The following is a 22013-nucleotide window of genomic DNA, read 5'->3' on the forward strand; positions in this document are numbered from 1 at the left end:
TGATGGAGAGAATTTTTTTTTCAACATTTTAAACTATTTTAATAACTAATTTATAACAATTTTTTTTTCTTTGCCAAGATGATAAAGTTTAAAGTAGTAAAGCTTAAAGAGCAATTTAATGAATTTATATAACAAGGCAAATAATTGGACTGTTTTTTTCTTCTGTAACCAAGCAAAAAACATTGTTAAGAGAGCTAATAATACTGAACTAATAATACAAAAATAAAAGAAACAAATTTTTTTTTATAGCCAAAATACACTCACTGGCCACTTTCTTAGGTACACCTTGAGAACTGCCTTAATCTTTTGTTGCAAAGATTCAACAAGGTACTGGAAATATTCCTCAGAGATTTTGGTCCATATTGACATGACAGCATCATGCAGTTGCTGAAGATTTGTCAGCTGCACATCCATGATGTGAATCTCCCGTTCCACCACATCCCAAAAGTGCTCTATTGTATTGAGATCTGCTGACTGTGGAGGCCATTTGAGTACAGTGAACTCATTGTCAAGTTCAAGAAATCAGTCTGAAATGATTTGTGCTTTATGACATAACGGGATATCTTGCTTGAAGTAGCCATCAGAAGATGGATACACTGTGGTCATAAAGACATGGACATGATCAGCAACAACACTCAGGTAGGATGTAGCGTTGACACGATGCTCAGTTGGTTCTTATGCACCCAAAGTGTGCTAAGAAAATATCTCCCGCACTATTACACCACCACCACCAGCCTGAACTGTTGATATATATTACAAGTCAAATCATTGTTAGGGTACTGTTGTAAAGTGAGGCCTGTCCTCGGAAAGTTGCAAAGGATCACAGTGGCATCTAAAGAAGTGAGTCTATCACAGCAGTCCTGACTTGAGTTTTTGTGGGACAGGTGTAGGACAGGTGATGAGTGACAGCACATGTAATTGGGCCGAGCATAACTGAAGTCTCACCTGTCCACACACAAGCCCTGCTCCAGCAACCCAATTAACATCAACGTCCATCAGTCACTGTTCACAACGGAAGGGCAAAATAGAGCAATTATTACCCACCAATCAGTTTCAGGGACTGAAAAATTCAGGCCCTGACAGAGAAATAGGCTGCAGGATCCGGGGCCAGATCATGTCTTCATTATAAGAGATGTTCCAAAGCCTATGAGCTCCATTAATATTTCAGTGAGTCCAGAGCGTAGGCAAGAGCGAATGAGATTTATCCGCTGTCATAAACTGATCCCCCCCACCATTGCTTCTCAAAAAAACAGTCTAACTTTCTGATTAATTAAACTCCTGTGGATTATGCCGAGTCTGACTACTGAAGTGTGGGGTTTAATGTCCTCCACAGCTTTGCGGATAATTGCATTCGCAGGCAATACGTCTTTGTTAATATGATGGGGAACATAGAACAAAAAACACTGGGAGAATAAGATACGGGTCCATTATTGCGCAGAACGTGGAGCTGTAGGAGGTGAGCAGCAGTTCATGAACGCCGACAGAACCCGAGGGCTTTCCTTGCTAGAAAACATCTCTTCTATAACAACACAAAATGTGTTCTAACTTTTCTTCACTTGCCGAAAAATGTAAACTAGACATGTTTAACTGCTTATACAGTGTGATCTTTAACATGAAGAGGACTGTCTGAATTCTTCATAATGTTTACTTTTAATCGTTGTATTTAGATGGTTTTGGGTTTAGTGTTTGTTCAAACAATTATTGCTTTGTGCAAACACTAAACTTTGCTCTGGCCGACATAATGGCACAGAAAAGTGTAATAAACTACACTGTAAAACATCTGTTAGAAAACAGTTTTTGAATTTGTTTTCTGTGTATTTACGGTTGTGAATTGCATTATGGGAGTTTTATCTCTGCTCTTTCGACTTTTGATGTTAAAAATTCGACTTTAAAGTTTAACAAAGTGACTTTTTAAGTTGGTTGAAATAATATTATGTATCAGAAAGTATAGAGAAATAAGTCTGTAAAATAACAGAAAATGTACTGGCAGCTTAGTACAAAGGTTTTGTACCATAATACTGCAACATCCAATGGTGGAAAGAGTAATGAAAAATCATACCCAAGTAAAAGTACCATTGCTTACCTAAAAATGTAGTGCAAGTAGAGTAAAAGTATCTGTTGTAAATATTCCTCACAATATGAGTAAAAAGTAGCCCTTTCAAAAGTACTCAGGAGTAGTGAGTACTAAGCTGTAAAAAACTAATACATTTACATGTAATTTGTGCATGTGTGTGTAAACGTAACATTCTGTAGTGCATTTAGTTATTGTCTAGCAGACACACAACTTCATAAGATGTTAATATTAGATTAGATTTAGGTTGTGATGTCAGTTGACCAAAATTCAATGTCTATCTAGCGTCTAAGTAAACGTTATTTTAATGTCCAATAATGACGTCAAATAATGTTGATATTTGGTTGATTTTAGGTTGCGTTAGAAACTGATCAAAATCCAATGTCCAGCCAACAACTTAAACCAATATCATATTGACATCAAATACTGACATTTATTCATCAGCGATGGCAACCAAAATCCAACATCTGATAGACGTCATTGTGGTAACGTCCACACAACGTCAAGCTGTAACATCATTAGATGTTGATATTTGGTTGGTTTCAGGTTGGACGTTTGACATTAACATCAGCCTGACGTTGGTTTCCAAAGTCAACCTGATTTTCATCTCCAAACATAATCAAAGTCCCCTCAACGTTGGGCTACAATGTCAATCTTACGTCATGTTGACGTCCTGTGTCTGCTGGGTGTTTAGAGCCATCATACAGTAAACATCCGTCATCTTCTCATCAGTGACATGCATCTAAATCAGGGCTGGGCAAACTCAGTCCTGAAGTGCCGGTGTCCTGCACAGTTTAGCTCCTACTCTAATCAAACACACCTGCTTATACTGTAGATTCTAGTGATCTTGAAGACACTGATTAGCTTGTTCAGGTGTGTTTGACTAGTGTCGGAACAAAACTCTGCAGGGACACCGGCCCTCGAGGATCAAGTTTGCCCCTCCCTGAAACAGTCTCTGGGTTGTTACGTGTAAATAATTTGAACATGTCTTGAGGATGTTCATTATGAAGCGATTTACTTTCTATGTGTGATTTGATTGGACAGGAATCAAAGGACAGATTTTTCTAATCCCCATGGACAGGAAATAATAAAGTAGTGACTGCAGGTTGAAGGAAAGTAGTGGAGTAAAAGTACCGATACAGCACAAAAAATGTTCTCAAGGGAAAATAAAAGTGCGCATTTTTAAAACTACTTAGTAAATTCCTGAGAAAAAAATACTCAATTAAAGTAATTTGACTATTTGTAATTTGTTACTTTTTTATTTATAAAAAATGGTAATAAATATCCCTTTTCCCAACTTTTCAAGGTCAAAAGTTGTCAGAAGAATGTTTAAGGACTCATAATGCAATTCAAAAGCATAAATAAACGGCGAAAAATTTAAACATGAATGACAAAATACTTCAAATCCATCCCAGAAAGCATTTATTTAATTTTATTTATTTAAATATTTGAATCAGTATGTAATCTTGAAAATGATTTTGACTAATAAATGAAGTTAAACATTACCCAATTTCAGAAAATATTTAGGAATGCTCATTTGGAGTGCTCACTGATCTTTGTCTGTCAAAACTCTATTTTCAGGAGCTCCCAAATCAGGTCAAAGTTAATGGAGACCTCTCGAGTGGACTTGAATTATTAAAGAATTGGAAACAACTGTTCCTATTGTCATTTGCTATGTGTTAATTATGTCTAAAATGATATTTGCCAAGGGCACTGTGGCGCAGTGGATAGCACGATTGCCTCACAGCAAGAAGGTTGCTGGTTCGAGCCTCATCTGGGTTGGTTGGCGTTTCTTTGTGAAGATTGCATGTTCTCCCTGTGTTCTTGTGGGTTTCATTCATTTTTCTTCAGCTTAGTCCCTTTATTGACCAGGGGGTCGCCACAGCGGAATGAACTGGCAACTTATCCAGTGTATGTTTTACACAGCGGATGCCCTTCCAGCTGCAACCCAGTACTGGGAAGCATCCATACACGCTCATTCACACACATACACTACAGCCAATTTAGTTTATTCAATTCACCTATAGTGCATGTCTTTGGACTGTGGGAGAAATCAGAGCACCCAGAAGACCCCCCCCCCCCATCCCCACCCCACTAAGAACAAAAAACACTGGGAGAATAAGATATGGGTCCATTATTGTGCAGTGCATGGAGTTCATGATCGCCGACAGACCCAAAGGGCCTTCCTTGCTGAATACAACACAGTGATTGAAAGTTTAAAACCATCGTCTCTAAAACCACACGAAAACTAAACCTCCTCTCGAGACCCCATGAATATCAAACAGGCATAACTACGCCTCCTGCTTTAATTACGGAACAATTTGGAGGCCTTTTAGCGTAAATGAAGCGCTTTTTACGCTCTGTGCAATCAAGCCTGCTGTCGTTTCTCTCCTCTATATTTTTCATCATTTTCTCCTAATGAGGCATCGGGGGAGGACTTTCCCCGTGTCTCTCTCTGCTTCATTGGTCTAGCAGAGGTCACACTCTGATGCTTGGCTGCGGTGTGAGGATGTCGGGCAGCAGGAGAGCGTACAGGCCGCTGATGGACACTTCAGGCTCCAGGGAAACTCCCTCATGTGTGATGAACCGACACTATGAAAAAGTGCATCATGGGAAGAGAGGGACAGCCAAGTTTAAAACGGTAAAGTCTAGATGGGATACAGCTGCGGATAATAACATCAATATGGCATACGCTCATAAAACAAAACAATATTTCGCTGCTTGTTCAATCTACTTATTTAAAATGAGCTGGAACAACACAACTCTTGAGATTTTTCTAGGACATATTAATTGTTTATGTTCAATCCACTTACATTTGTTAAGTTAGTTTAATCGATTTGTGTTGGAACTGCATATATAAATTGTGTGGAAACAGTGTAATTTATGTGACACTTTAGAACAATTATTCATATTTTTACCTTAGTGTGAGGAGTAGGTTTAGGGTTGGGGTAGACGATAATAAAATGTTCACTGTTAAACAGTATTTAACTGTAATTTGAACTGCAATTTTTACTGCATTTTTTTCAGTATGTTACTGTATTTTAAAGTTGCATTGTGAAAATTACTGTTTATTTTACAATAATGATATACATACAATCATTAAAATACACATACAGCAAGATGGTGCTGTAAATGTAAATACGGTATTTGTGCTGTAATTAATTTACAGTAAGTTACTGGAGAACTGCTGCAGGTAATACAGGAAATTGTTAACATTCATTCATTCATTTTCTTTTTGGCTTAGTCCCTCACTAGAAGCAACCCATTACTGGAAAACACCCATACACACTCATTTACACACATACACTATGGACAATTTAGCCGAAAAGGAAATGACTGAATGAATGAATAATGCCCATAGCTGGGATATTAGGTCATATTTACAGTCACGCTGCACAGTTTTGCAGGTGAAATTCAGTAAGTTCAATACTGTGTAAGCTTCACAAGTATTGATTTTTTTTCTATATACTGTAGAATTTTTTTTAGGGGTTTTCACTTTTTATTGATAGGACAGTGTAGAGAATGGACAGGAAAGCTTGAGAGAGGGGGAAGAATCCGCAAAGGAGCTCAAAAAGGGAATTGAACCTGAGCATCATAGTGCTGTGTTGACACACTAACTACAAGGCTATCGGCGGCGACAAAAGTATTGATTTTTTTAACATTCCTACCTCTAACCTCAGGTATATGGTGTCTGTGATGCTGTGTAGAAAATGTCACCAATCAGAGTTCACATATGGCAGTTTAAACTAAAATTGGGGTGAAATGTGCATTCTTTTGTCATTTATTCTCACAGATTTTCCAATATACACTTACCAGCCACTTTTTCAGGTACACCGGTCCAACTGCTCGTAAATGCAAATTTCTAATCAGCCAATCGAATGACAGCAGACTTTGAATGTAGCATGGTTGTCGGTGTCAGACGGGCTGGTTTGAGTATTTCAGAAACTGCTGATCTTCTGGAATTTTGGGGATGTGGTGGAACAGGAGATTCGCATCATGGATGTGCAGCTGACAAATCCTAAAATCTTTTTGAACATACTATTCAAACTCATGGATCATATTTAAAAATGCTGTTTTTGAATCGTGGTGTAGACTGTGGCAGGTTCAAGTATGGCAAAGAACGCTTCTAAAAGCAGGTAAGACAAAAACAAAAGCCAAAATATAAAATAAATAACAGGGTGAGAATGTGGTAAAATTTGAAAACATGGTAAAAATCAAGCTTCTGCGAGGGCTTTTCTTTTTCTAGTTTGCTTTTGAAAACACTCTCGGTTGGGTTTAGGGTAGTGGGTGGACGGGTCAATCAGTGCTTTAGAAAACACTATCTGTTGGGTTTAGGGAAGGAGGAGGGTGGGTCAGTCGATCAGTTCAACTCAGGCTGATTCTAAAAAGGTACCACTATATACATTCCTGGTGAGTGCCAAATACGTCCTAGGAGCTACATTTTGTTGCAGTTTTTGTTTTCGCGAATCCACCAGAGGCCGCTTGTGTACGCTTTTTCATATCTCAAATTTCTCTCACAAGTGTCATTCGAACCTTTGCTTTTCCTGCATAAATCCAGCACAGGCCGCTGTCGACTGACTGAATGACCCATCGGCTGACCCTCCCTCCTCTTTCCCTAAACCCAACCAATAGTGTTTTCAAAAGCGCAGATTGACCCACCCACCAACTTCCCTAAACCCAGCCGACAGTTTTCGAAGGCAATCCAAAAAAATAAAAGCCGTCGCCTTTTGCCACGTTTCCATATTTTACCATGTTCTCACCCTGTTATTTACTCATTTATTTATTTATTTTTTTGGCTTCTGATTTTGTCTTACCTGCTTTCTGGAACCGTTCTTTAATGAACTCAAATCTAGTCATCGTGGTCAACTTCTCTCTGCATCTCAAGTTTGCGGATGTACGTGTCGAGCTACTGGACAAACTGGTAACACTGGAAAAGCTGTTCATACAGAGGTAAGCGGTCAGCTGGAAAAGTCAAAAAGGAACAGCATCATACCGCCCCGTAACGTTTGATTTAAAGACAAAATGCAATCATACGTGCTTCTTCACTTCCGCCTGTGATTTCAATGAAACTCGCATTGCATGTTTTGGAAACACAAGCACAGAATGTGAGAGAAAGAGCAATGGGGAAAAGGCTGAAAGTGCACAAATCATTTAAATATAAGCAGAAAAACTAATTTAGTCTAAACACATCTTTATTTTTTATTTACGCTCATCATCCTTTGGTACACAACCTCATTGTTTCTTATTCTACGTTTAGTTCTTGCTTTTGTGCATTATAATTTTACATGCAACGTCATTATTTTGATATACATACATTATTTTTCTATCCACGACTGTGATACTTTAGGCATTAATTTCATCCATTGAGTAAAACAATAGTTGCTGGTTCATTCTGCTCTGGCGACCCCTGATAAATCAAAGACTAAGCTGAAGAAAAATGAATGAATAAGATTCACTTTGCCACTGGCTAACTTGATTTATAGTTCATAATGATTTAACAAAGAACATTTCAATTAAAATAGAAAAAAATATGTCTGGAACCAAATGAGCTAAAAAAAATCTCTAACATTAAAGTCAAACCCATGCATCAATGCATGTTTGAGTACACACACACACACACACACACACACAAACGTCTACACTAAAAGAAAGGCTTTTAATTAGATTTTAAACTAAGCTATGTTGACATTTAAGTCTAGTGAAGACGTTTAATAAAGTCATTTAAAAAAAGGAAAGAAAAAGACATGGGTACTTTACTTTTTTCAGTGGGCCTCCAAACATATGGTTTGACCAACTGTAATTGAAAGGTTATCAATGCATTTTTATGCTAGACGGCCTGAATCAGTAATACTCTGGTACAGGAATGTGCTTAACACAGGCACCTGCCCTCTAAAACAAAGCCATGTAATAGTATTAAACTGTTGTATCTGTCAATTCTGTTATTAAGCTCATTCATTCATTCATTTTCCTTCAGCTTAGTTCCTTTATTCATCAGGGGTCACCACAGTGGAATGAACCGCCAACTTATCCAGCACATGTTTTACACAGCGGATACCCTTCCAGGTGCAACCCAGTACCAGGAAACACCCATACACACTCACACGCACACACATACACTGCTGCTAATTTAGTTTATTCAATTCACCTACAGAATAGTGCATGTCTTTGGACTGTGGGGGAAACCGGAGCACCCAGAGCAAACCTACGCCAACACGGGAAGAACATGCAAACTCCACACAGAAATGTCAACTCTTGAAAGTGCTAACCACTGAGCCAACATGTTGCCCCTGTCATTAATCTAAAACAGCATGTTCATAATCAACAACCAACAAGCGTTTCATCCCAAAACCAGTAAACCGACTAACCTGACTGAGAATAGTCATCTGTGAATGCATCCGACAGTGACTGCTGAGCACACAGCAATCAGTCCTGTAGAGAGATAAAAAACAACAACAACTTGTCACCGTGTTATAAACAAGAAGGTAACAATTCAGAAGCTGACATCTATTTGTTTGGTAATGAAAAATGATTTTCACCTTCAACATCACAAGGGGAACAAAACCATTTTATCATCTTTGCACGTAGCTCCTGATGCGTGAATGTATTATAAAGGTAAATCATCTCCATTTGTCAAACGCTCTTCCGTGCAACGACGGCAATAAATCAACAAATTGCACTGTTGCTGTGGGGTGAAGTGTTACTGAACACCTCACAAAAGCATTTTAACTCACAGTTCAAATAAATGTGTTAGATTATAGACACTTTTAAACGATGTAGAAAGATGGATTTCATTAAAACAATCACGCTTCAGTTGGATCATATCGGTGATTTAAGTCAACTTGAAAGTGTTTACAAACAGTTTCACTACAGGATCTGATATTTCTCTAATTAAAACAGTATATTCAATGAAAAGAATGAGTTTTATGCAGTAAAGGAACAGACTAGATCAGAGAAAATATTTTACGCACCCAAAGAGAGGCGCACATAACACAAAATTAATGAATTTATTCAACCGTTTCTTCTTGTCAGTGTCAGTATAGGGTGCGCATACACGAGACTGATTTGTGTGTAACATGAAACAGGAAACTGTAGAATAAATTCCTAATTTTGTTGGTAAAGCCTTTTTTTGAATGACCATTTGAGTATTAATAGACTGTCTACTTAAAAATGTTGAAACTGCTCCTTCAACAGACATTTAACTGACTATAAGAAACTTTGCAAGTACATGTCAACCTACACTAACCCTAATCCCAACCTAACAGTCTACTTATAACCTAATGAGAATCAGTCAGCTGCAGGCAGGTAGATGCAATGTAACTTAAATTAAAAAAAGGACCATCAAAATAAAGTGTGACCATTTTGTTTTATGTGAGCACAAAAGTATTTTCAAATAGCTTTAGAATTTTCAGATTGCACCATGGACTGTTTTAACAATGTTTTGGTACCTTTCTGAACTCTGAATGAGTCAGGGTCCATTGCTGCACTCAAAAAATGATGTTAATCAAAATGAGCTGAAACGTCATCATTCTTGAGCTTTTTGGGGGGGACAACTTAATTGTTTTATGTTCAATCCATTCAATTTGTAAAAACTAATAAGTAAACTTAATTCCTTCATGTTGCCCTGACCAGTGGCGGATTTAGGCATGGGCAATATGGGCAATCGCCCAGGGAAGCATCTTGCGAGGGGTGGCACCTGGAGACACCAGTGCCAAAAAAAACAAGCAAAAACAAAATAAGCTTATCACTTCAGTTGTGTCTTTACATTGTTTTCCAGTTACATTTTGAATCGATTTCTGTTATCTATTCCGATTAATAATTGTATAGGCGATGCAGTGGCGCAGTAGGTAGTGCTGTCGCCTCACAGCAACAAGGTTCAATCCTCGGCTCAGTTGGAGTTTCTGGGTGGAGTTTGCATGTTCTCCCTGCGTTCGCGTGGGTTTCCTCTGGGTGATCCGGTTTCCCCCACAGTCCAAAGACATGCGGGACAGGTGAATTGGGTAAGCTAATTTGTCCGTAGTGTATGAGTGTGTGTGTGGATATTTCCCAGAGATGGGTTGCGGCTGGAAGGGCATCCGCTGGGTAAAAATGGGCTGGATAAGTTGGCGGTTCATTCCGCTGTGGCGACCCCGGATTAATAAAGGGACTAAGCCAACAAGAAAGGATAATTGTATAATAATAATAATAATAATAATAATAATAATAATAATAATAATAATAATAATAATAATAATAATAATAATAACAGTAATATTTATTTCTAATAAACATAAATAAATTGTTATGTTTTTTGAAAATAAATACATATATTTATTTAGAATAAATACATAAAATATATAATTTTGGGAAGTGGGGGCCGGTGCTTTTGAGGAGGGGGTTACTTTAATGGGCTATATGACGATATAACTGATGACTTTGCAGCAAAATAGGCAAGAAAGGTCCAGTTGTAGTTGAATGCTGTCTGAATTGTTTGGTTGAGACAAATACATGTGTTCCAATGGGAGTAAAAAAAAGTAAACCAAGTTTCCACAATGGAAGGTTTGGGGGTGGGGGTTCAATGGGGGAGGGGTGAGTGATGTGCCCTAAAACCCAGTATGGAACCCAGCATTTTTTTACAGTGTATTGAAAGAGAACGGAGAATGCCGGAGAATTTGATCTAAAATTTATTCATTCATTTTCTTAGTCCCTTTATTAATCAGGAGTCGCCAAAGCAGAATGAATCGTCAACTTACCCAGCATATGTTTTACACAGTGAATGCTCTTCCAGCCACAAGATAACACTGGGAAACACTCATACTACACACTCATTTACACACATTCATTACGGCCAATTTAGCTTATTCAGTTCACTTACTGCATGTCTTTGGACTATGGAAGAAACCGGAGCACCTGGAGGAAACGCACACGAACACGAGGAGAACATGCAAACTCCATGCAAAAATGACAACTGACCCATCAGGGGCTTGAACTTCTTGATGTGAGGCGATCATTCTACCCATTGCGCCCCCGAGACACCTTTTGATCTAAAATATATATATTTTAAGGTTTTGGGTAAACATATAGGCAGACATTTTCTTAAATTTGACTCAAATATTTTCTGTTGTGTGCTGAAGCTGAATAAAAAGAAAATCTTGAATTAAATGAGTGCAAGTGAACGAAGACAGAATATTCATTCTGGGGTGAACTAAACCTTTAAGTAACATGCAATTAAATAGGTAAATAAGGTCATTCCATGTTGGCATTTTCAGCATTTATAAATGTCAAACATGTAAGAGACCTTTTAGAAACGGAACAATGTAAAGCACAGAGATTTAGCATTTTAATTGACTACAGATTCAGTGGCATATCTTCAATTGTGGGGGTAGCCAACAGAACAGATATAAAAACGACAAACAAGGACACATGGGGATGCATAAACATCTCAATATATATATATATATATATATATATATATATATATATATATATATATATATATATATATATATATATATATATATATATATATATAGAGAGAGAGAGAGAGAGAGAGAGAGAGAGAGAGAGAGAGTGAGAGAGAGAGAGAGAGAGAGAGAGAGAGAGAACACCAGTAGGGGGAATAATAAACAAAGGAGACGAATGAAAATCTCTGGTGCCCAGACAGGTGAGAATAACAGAGGATTTAGCTGAAGCGAGAAAAAAGAAAATGATCTGTCATGAAGTATTCCGGCTATTTGCCACACACTCGGACAGTGCCGCTTACTAAATCATGCCGAGTTTCTGTTTTTCTTTAGCTATCCGAGATAATGGGATTTCACACAACAAACAAAAACACTGAAGCGAATATGATTGGACAATGCACAAATTCAGCTGCAGCTCATTAATAGTTAATGACAAGCAGATCTGCATGATGACTGTTTACCTATACATAACCTGGCAAAAATCTTGTTGTTGATCCTAGTTTTAAAAGCAACGAATAATAACTTGACAAATAATAGCTTGAGAAGACCTGCTGGAACGCGCATAGACAGAGTGGATGGCAACATCAACAGCTTGAGGTATCAAGACATTTGTGCTGCCCATTACATTACAAACTACAAGAGAGGGTAAACTCTTAGCGCTCCTTCTCATACTTCAGCCTCCAAATCAAAGCTCCTGAAAGCAAAGATGGTCAAGGTGCTCCAGGATTGGCCAGCCCAGTCACCAGAAATGAACATTATTGAGCATGTCAGGGGTAAGGAGGAGGCATTGAAGTTGAATCCAAAGAATCTTGAGGAACTCTGAGAGTCCTGCAAGAACCCTTTCTTTGCCATAACAGATGACTTTATTAGTAAGTGATTTGAGTCATTGCAGAGATGCAGTCCTCCAAGCTCATGGGAGTCAAACACAATATTAATTATTTTACCATGACTTTATATTCTATACTGTACATTATTTCTGTTAAGTGACAAAACTTTTGTTTAAGCAAAGTCAGACATTACTGTCCTAATTAAATAATTAAAAATCAAAGCCTCATCATATTTTATTTTGGTAAAATAAGCGTAATCTACAGGCCTTTGCCTTTCATATAAGCCCCTTCTGATACCAAACAATGAACTTTAATCAAAATTCATATTTGTTGTTCCTAAAACTTAGATAGGTGACAAGACTTTTGTCAGGTAGTGTAAACAAGATGTTTATCAGGTAAGCAAAAAAACAACATGATGCAACTTTATTTAGGACAATGTTCAAAGTCCACATGCTTCCTATCTGGCTGTTCCATTATTATGCTAAGCCCTGCTCACTATTGACTTAAAAGAGCAAGTCAAAATACAAACAAGTCTTAATTATAATATTTTATTCTGCGAACATGAAACTGAAGCCAAATGGTGTCTTTGAGGTTTTTTAATGACCCAGATTGAGCATGAAATATATGCAGATGGCAGGAGAATTTCAGAGTCGGCCAAGCAGCTTTTATAATCATAATTATATATGTGATTTTCCTACATTAGGAGCTCTTCACAACTTGTTCTGTCAACAGAGGGAGTGTGGCATGGCCTTGTGAAATGGCATTAAAGAAAAAATAAATAAATAAAAGGACAATTGACCCCATTTCTCAACAGCCTCGCTCCTGTGACTCTGCTCATGTGTGAATAACAGTGATCGTGCATATGAAAAACACAGAGATATAAAGAGCTGCATATGCATGCGGACAATGAAGAGAGTCACACGTCATCGCTGGCCAGATTATTTCATAAAGAATGTAGACTTAAAGCTTTTCCTCAGAATAGAGATGTTTTGTAGTCCTAAATCCTGGAGGAGAATTAGCATAATCGAGCCGCGGATTCCCTTGGGTTGCTTCCCATGGAGGTTATGGATTTAGAAGACGGAAAATAAGGCTGCGGGCATGGTAAAATCAAGCATCCTTACACACAGTCGATTCATCATGAATCACTTTCAAAAGATATAAGCTCACGAAATGACAAGTAATGCATTGAATTACAGAATTCAGAATTTTGTCATGTGCATTTATTTGATCAAAAATAGAGTCAAACAGTAATGTTATGAAACATTTATAAATTTTAAAGGGGTGGTCCAGAGTGTATTTTTAAGACTTGGTTGTGTTTATAAGTGTGTGCGCATACTCAACTTGTAGAAAACTGTAATATTTTTATATATCTTACTTTAATTATAGTCAGCTACTCAGCTAACATGAAAACGACTGTCATATTTCCTAGTTCCTCTGAAAGGCCCACCTTTAAGAGGCTCTGATTGGTCAGCTAACATGTGCTGTGATTCGCAGATCAGCTTCATGTCACCCGAAAGCGTCTCTGCTTTTAACATTGCAACTGGCCACGCCCCTTTGCTGCACGGGGTGCATCTTTATAGGCTGAACGGTTTATGAAATCATTAACTCGGATGTATTTTTTTGTAGTCCCCAAACTTTGTTCGCTGTAGGCTAACTCTGTAAAAGCCAATATCTCCCTTTGCATTGAACTTTGAGCGTATTGCATTCAGAGATGTCGTTTAAGTTCACACAGCTACACATCAACTAAAGTTTAAAATATGATATCTTAGTGGACCACCCCTTTTATATATGTTCATGTGTCATTAATGTAAACATTGAATTTTCACTCGTGCCCTAAAGGTCCAGTGAAGTGCATTGAACTGTGCATTTTTATTTGATGTTTGACGTAATCTCAACTGAAACATGAAGAGAGGATGGGACGTAGTATAGCCTCTCCCCTTTTTTATTAAAACAGCCAATAGCATTTTGCTTTATTACTGCTCTGCCAGTGAGAGTGGTTGAGCTCAAGCGCATCAAATGTGAAACGTCTTGAAGGGGCGGGGAATGTCAGATACTAGGGAGCATTTGATTGGCTATAATTTGATGAGAAACTGAAGTATGAGGTGACGTGAATAAAATCAATCCATTTAGTAACAAACTACAAGCGTTACATGTTTATATCAGTTTTATATCTTCTAAATGCAAATTTTATCACTGTTTTGGAGTACACTAGCTAATAGATATCTTAAAAAAACTAACATTAATGATGCTAATATCTAAATATCTTTATTTTAATTTCATGACACCTTTAAGAGTCACATGATTGTTCAGAAATCATTGTAAAATGCTGATTAGCTGTTCAAGAAACATTGGTATTACCAAAGTAAAAAAAAAAAAAAGTTGTGCTGCTTTATAATTTTATAGCAAATACTACACATTTGCCCCCACAATTGAAAGTTCTCAAAATAAAAAAAAATTAAAATCGTTTGAAATGTTATACATGTATTTTCATTGTTGCAGTATAAAACTTTCTTTAAAATAAATGACTGGCCTCAATGCTTTTGATGTATAATCAATATATACTATTTTATTAACAAGAACAAACACTAAACTTTTTATGTCTCTGAAATTGTTTTTATGTATTAAATTGGACAACAGTTGTACAGTTAATTATTAAACAAACAAACAAACAAGCAACCTGACAAGTAAATAAACAAAGATCCTAGTTGAAATTTAATAATAATGAGACAAAGGTACACTACCTGACAATAGTCTTGTGTTGTCGTTGGTCCCAGTTGTAAGAGCAACAAATAATAGCTTGACTTCTAGTTGACCATTTGGAAAAGTGTCAAAAGGTAAATTTCTCTGATGAATCATCTGTTGAACTGCATCCCAATCACCACAAATACTGCAGAAGACCTATTGGAACTCGCATGGACCCAAGATTCTCACAGAAATCAGTCAAGTCACAACAAAAAATTGCAAAAATAAAAATTGCAACTGAAAATAAAAATGCATACCTGTTCTGTAGGTGGCAACGTTACTTTGTGAAGAAAAACTAAACATACAGTCCTGTAGTTTACCATTGATGTTTTGATTGTCAAGTACACACACATGACTAAAGACTGGACACATACACACATACATAGACAATAAAATCAACATGAAAATTTTCGGGCTCTTCAAAAACTGTTTTCAAAAGTTAGAGTTTTTATGATGCAGTCATTGTGTAAATAAATGGCAGAAATGCATTACAAATTTATTATTAAAACATACCCTTATAATGAAACGTGAGAAATGTTTGACATGTCAGACACAGTTGAAGTTAAAACTATTACCCTCTTGAGATTTTTTTTTCTTGTCCCTACATATTTCCCAAATAACAGAGAAGGATTTTTTCGCAGTATTTCCCATAAAATTTTTTCTTCTGGAGAAAGTCTTATTAGTTTTATTTTGACTACAATAAAAGCAGATCAAAAATTTTTTTTATTTAAAAATCATTTTAAGGTCAATTTTTTTAGCCCCCTTAAGCAATATTTTGTTTTCAATAGTCTACAGAACAAACCATCGTTATACAATAACTAATTACCCTAACTTGTTAAGCAAATTAACCAAGTTAAATCTCTAAATGGCACTTTAAGCTGAATACAAGTATCTTAAAAACATCTAGCAAAAAATTATGTCCTGTCATCATGGCAAAGATAAAAAAAAATCTGTTAATAGAGATTGGTTACTAAAACTATTATATTTAGAAACGTGTTAAACATTTTCTGTTACAAAGAAATTGGGGAAAAAAATATACAGGGGGACTAATAATTCAGAAGGGCTATTAATTCTGACTTCAACTGTATGTGCAGATAAAATTTAAAGTTATTAACATGGAACAGCTCTAATGAAATTAATAAGACAACAGTCAATTATCCAGATTATTGCTATCAAAATGCCGCCAAGTATTCCAGAGAGTGTTGTATAAGCATGGGCAGAATTTCTATTGGTTATGCATGCTTCAAGGTGAATAACCAAACCAGGATAAAATTGTCTTAAGTGGTCCAGAAATAAAATAGAGGAACTTTAACAGCTCACAGCAAGGCTGATGCCAGGCATCTTAACAATGCTGATTCTGTCAGGAGTTCAGCGGAGGACGGCTGCCAAACGCTCCCCGAGGAATTTGAAAAGAGATTCCTTCACACATCAAATGACTGTCGAGCGATGCCAAAGTGTCTCTTTCATGCTGTTCCATATTCTCTGCTACGGCCATATGTTTCCCTTTCCCATCGCTTTAGACACAAACATATGCTGGGCTTTTTTTTATTATTTAAAGCACCGACGGGACGGTGGGCATGAAATACAGCAATGACAAAAACAGAAGTGCAGATATTAGGATCTCTGGCTTGGGCTGCAACATACACAAGATGTAGAAATGGTCAGAATAGCTAGAAATATCAAAGATTTGGATTTCTTAAATCAAGCAGCCTTGCAAAATTTAACGCCGGGTTGTTGGTGTACAGTATATTTTCTTACACACACGTACACACACTAACGTACAAAAGCTGTTACTGTGATGGTACCTTTTTGAAGCGCACAAGTTAATACCTAAATAATATTGCATATTAGTACCTTGGGGAGGCAGTGGCACAGTAGGTAGTGCTGTCGCCTCACAGCAAGAAGGTCGTTGGTTTGAACCTCAGCTCAGTTGGCATTTCTGTGTGGAGTTTGCATGTTCTCCCTGTCTTCGCGTGGGTTTCCTCCGCGTGCTCCGGTTTCCCCCACAGTCCAAAGACATGCGGTACAGGTGAATTGGGTAGGCTAAATTGTCCTTAGTGTATGAGTGTGTGTATGAATGTGTGTGTGGATGTCTGGAAGGGCATCCGCTGCACAAAAACTTGCTGGATAAGTTGGCGGTTCATTCCGCTGTGGCGACCCTGGATTAATAAAGGGACTAAGCCGACAAGAAAATGAATGAATGAATATTAGTACCTTTAAAAGATATACCTACAGGGGAATTCAAAATGATTAGCCCTCCAAGGAATTTTTTTCAACACAGGCTCATTGTGAATAAGTACCCCTGTTTACATTTCTGAAGAGTGCAAATTATGAAGCCAGAGGTACATATGGCCACACTTTGTCTTTAAAATGAACGCTTTGAGACACTATGACACCGCCGATGGCTTCTAATCTTTTAAGCGCTAGGAAGATTGGGTTAATTAAGTGATTGGACAACAGTGGTTTGTTCTGTAACCAATTAGGGAAAAAAATAATAGATAATAACAGAATAAGATAATAATATTGACCTTTTCCAACTTTTTTATTCCAAACAAACTAAAAGTATCCATAATGTCCCTTCTTTCTGTAATAAAAAGGGTACTGCATCTGTGACAGCTTTTGTACTTTGTTCCTTTACACACAAACATAGATGTGTGTCATATGAAAACCATCCACCACACTGGAACAGCAAAAACTACAGCTATGCTTTATGAATATGATTTTGCTCAGTAAACTCAACAAATGCAACAACATGCAGGTGCTAAATAGCATCGCCAGGAAAAGGGTTAAGTTAGTTAAAATCATTTTACATATCAAAACATCAAGCAGCACTTTCTCACTTGTGAGGTTTATGCCATTTTTTTTGGGAATTTAAATTTTGTTGTTTTCATTTTACAACCTGAAGGTGTGTACTGTATTGTTGGGGAATCTTAGAAAACAAATAGATCGTTTTGCTGTGTGTGATGACATGTTGACCTTTCCAAGATGTTCTAATGTGGCATTTAAGCAGTTGCTATAGGTCTGTTGTACACATATGGCTTTGCTTCTATAATACACATCAACTGTATGAGATTTTAACATTTTTAACATTCATTACCATATCTAATATCATTTTACTACAAATTTGATTACCAAAAGAGCACATCTTTTTTAAATTAGTGTTAGCACTTCCAAGTAAATTTTCATGACTTAATGTTTTGTGCAATGTCTACACATGAGTGGTAAAAGAAAAATAATGCATGTTCAAATTTATTACAGCATCTCGTAAAACATGCAATAATCTATTTAGTTTCAATTCATATCTATGTAAAACTGATTTAGATCATGCTTGCATTGCACTAATAATGTGAGAGTATGTGATTGGCCAAGGACAGAAAAGTATGCAGATATTTGTTTTCCATGACTTTTACAAAACTTTGTGGGTTTTTCTATTTCTAACTTTTCTAGGCCTGGAAAAAGCCATGTCAAAATTTTAGGACTTTTCCTGGTTGTCAATGACCGTATGAAGCCTGTTAAGACAACATTAGCACATGTTTGCTTTAATTGTGGGGAAAACTGTATAACTGAGCTTTTGTCAGCTAATTTCATATTCCGGTTTAAAATCAGTACGGGGCATGATCAATTTCTGTGACGTAACACTATCTGCCTATCCAGTGATGACTAGGGCCAGACGGAATCTGCGGACATTTTTAGCGGAGAATTTTGGTAAAAATCTGCGGATTTCTGCAGAATTATTTTGGGAGTATCATAACAAAACCTTAATATGTAAAATAAAAAATAACATCTTTTTAACTTTTATTTAATGTTTAAAATGCAAATCCAATTAGGTTAACTTTATTTGGGTAAACAAAGCAAGTCTCTCATATAATATCTCTACTAAAACACAGAAAATATTACTTTACAAACTGCACTGTACATAAATCAGATGAATTTTCACATTAGTCAATAATATTACTGAAATTAATTTAAAAACTGAATAAATATAGATTTACATATGTTTACTTGAGTAAATAAACAATTAATTATGGGCTAAAAATCTGTGGAAAATCTGCGGGATTCTGCGCGCACAGATTCCATGTGGGCCTAGTGATGACGTGTCGGTTTCTCATTATTATTCATAGCTGAGTTGTCTTATTGTAAGCTTTCTTATCATGCTTTTTTATTATTCACGACAGCATGTGCTTTCCAATCACAGACACAAATGAACAGATTTCGAGACGGCGCAGGAAACAGTATTTATAAATACACCCATCATGTAGCATTTTTTTTAAAGGACTCGAACTGAAAGAGGGGGGTTTCATGACCTTTTAAAGTGCAATTTTATAGACTTCACTTGGTTAATTAGGTAAACTGGGCAAGGTATGGCAATAAGCAAATCATTGTAAAACAGTGGTTTGTTCTTTAGAAAATCAACACAAATATTGCTTAAGAGGGCTAATAATAAAAAGGTTAATAAAATAAAATGTTTTTAAAAAAATCTATACTGCTTTTATTCTAGCTGAAATAAAACTAATAAGACTTTCTCCAGAAGAAAAAATATTATAGGAAATACTGTGAAAAATTCCTTGCTCTGTAATACATCATTTGGGCTAATCATTTTGACTTCATCTGTGCACAGATATCACTTTATACTGCATATTATATAAGAATAATTATATTCTTGACCGCTTTACACTCAACAACTCTTTCAGATTTTGATTAGTGCCATCTGCGGAGTTTGCATGACCTCCCCATGTTGGCATGGGTTTCTGCCAGGGGCTCCGGTTTCCCCCACAGTCCAAAGACATGCATTGTAAGTTAATTGAATAAACTAAATTGTGTGTGTTAATAAATGTGTATGGATGTTTCCCAGTACTGGGTTGCAACTGGAAGGGCATCCGCTGCATAAAACATATGCTGAAATAATTGGCAGTTCATTCCATTGTGGCGACCTCTGAAAAAGAGACTAAGCCAATGGAAAATGAATGAATGTATTGTAACCAGTTGAGAAGTAATGACACATCTCTGTTCAAAGTATTGACGTTCAGAATTGCGCCAGTGTAAGCCAGACGGGGTAGCAAATCCCTTAAAATGTGCAAATTACAAAAGCAGCGAGGAACAATACATGTCAAGGTTGCTTGTTGGCAGGCACAGCTTTCTTTGTCTGTGTTTGACGGTTCTCCTTTCTGTCAAATAACTTTCCAACAGAGCCGTCAACAGAGCCAGAGGTGGAAACAACAGAAGCATGTCATTGCAAAGAACAATCTTCCAAGGTGAACTTGCCATTTGTCAGATAATAGTTTCCGGGAGCAATTTGCACGCTAAATATTTCATTCCGCCCCTGTTTTATTAATGTACACTTATGTTTAGCTGCAGGCGCCTTCCCTTTAAACCGTTCATTAAAGCAAAACAGTCATTAAACAGTTTAAGCACATATACACAACCAACCAAACACATCTGCTTTATTTATCATCATCAAAGATCCATCGCTCTAAGATAACAACAGAAAAATACACGATCATTTATCACTGTGAATTAGACTTTTTAAAGGAGTTAATGTTGCGTTACATACTGCGCAATTAATTAACATTCTCTTTACAAAGCACCATTTTCACTGAAAACACCTCAGGCTGGAAATAATGTGAATCCATAATGGGAGAAAGCAATCGGCCACTTTATTAGGTACACCTTTCTAGTACCGGGCTGGACCCACTTTTGCCTTCAGAACTGCCTTAAACCTTCGTGGCATAGATTCAACAAGGTACTAGAAAAATCCTCAGAGATTTTGGTCCATATTGACATGATAGCATCAAGCAGTTACTGCAGATTTGTTGACTGCACATCCATAATGTGAATCTCCCATTCCACCACATTCCAAAGGTGCTCTATTGGATGGAGTTCTGGTGACTGTGGAGGCCATTTGAGTACAGTGAACTTACTGTCATGTTCAAGAAACCATTCTGAGATGATTCATGTTTTATGACATGCCGTGTTATCCTGCTGGAAGTAGCCATCAGAAGATGGGTTCACTGTGGTCAGCAACAATACCCAGGTAGGCTGTGACACGATCACTGACACGATGCTCAATTGGTACTAATGGGCCCAAAGTGTGCCAAGAAAATATCCCCCACACCATTACACCCCCACCACCAGCCTGAACTGTTGATACAAGGCAAGATGGATCCATGCTTTCATGTTGGTGATGCCAAATTCTGACCCTAGCATCCGAATGTCGCAGCATGCATTGAGTTGCTGCCATGTGATTGGCTGAAATTCGCGGTAAAGAGCAGTTGAACAGGTGTACCTAAGAAAGTGGCCGGTTAGTGTATATTTCTCTGAAGCACTGTGTAAAAGGCACCGGTCATTATTGCAAAATGCAGCTCACAGTGACACATTAAGAGAAACGCTTGTTTGAAAGAGAAAGTATCCCTGCATGTGTGTGTGTGTGTGTGTGTGTGTGTGTGTGAAACAAATGACTCTCAAGCACCCATTAAAGGCCTGGGTCTCAGAGTGATTGCGTACTTTGATTTTTTTTGTGTGCCTTTGAAAGGCAACAGCAATGCAGATGGTCAAAGCCATTTCCAATCTGCTGCTAGATTCTAATGCTAATATAAGTTGTACATTTGCCACTTGTAGTGTAAATGTTCAGTGCAAAATGTGCACACTGATTTAATGGCACTTCATAACAGCCCAGTCAAAATACACAGAAACGATCATCATCTTTCTGACAAATGGAGGAAGCGGTCAAAAACATGCTATTTCTTAGAAAATGTGTGGCCATTTTCGATAGTTGTCGAGGTCACATGAAGACAGGGCAATGTAACCCTTCCTAATGGAAAGTGGGATTCGGCCAAATAAAAGTTACTAGTAGCAGCTGGCAATTTCCCAGAGCACTATGTCAAAAAAACTGATGAAACCCACTGATGGAAAGATATTACATTTCTCATCCAAGTTCAA

At 37.2% G+C, this 22013-nt stretch overlaps 2 long non-coding RNA genes across 2 annotated transcripts in view; one reads left to right on the forward strand and one right to left on the reverse strand.

The window, feature by feature from the left end:
• The window catches only part of LOC147840401 (uncharacterized), a 615523-nt gene that overhangs the window by 20461 nt on the left and 573049 nt on the right, over positions 1-22013 (forward strand). The gene's annotated exons all lie outside the window — the stretch shown is intronic.
• Positions 15490-22013, reverse strand: part of LOC147840402 (uncharacterized) — a 40222-nt gene continuing 33698 nt past the window's right edge. Inside the window, exons 2-3 of the long non-coding RNA XR_015512022.1 lie at positions 17292-17482; positions 15490-16931 (exon numbers count right to left, since the gene is read on the reverse strand). This is a non-coding gene — a long non-coding RNA (uncharacterized LOC147840402). The remainder of the gene's footprint in view (positions 16932-17291; positions 17483-22013) is intronic.

The sequence above is a fragment of the Danio rerio genome, chromosome 16 (assembly GCF_052040795.2).
Source record: "Danio rerio strain M-AB ecotype USA chromosome 16, GRCz13ab, whole genome shotgun sequence".
Classification (NCBI taxonomy): Eukaryota; Metazoa; Chordata; class Actinopteri; order Cypriniformes; family Danionidae; genus Danio; species Danio rerio.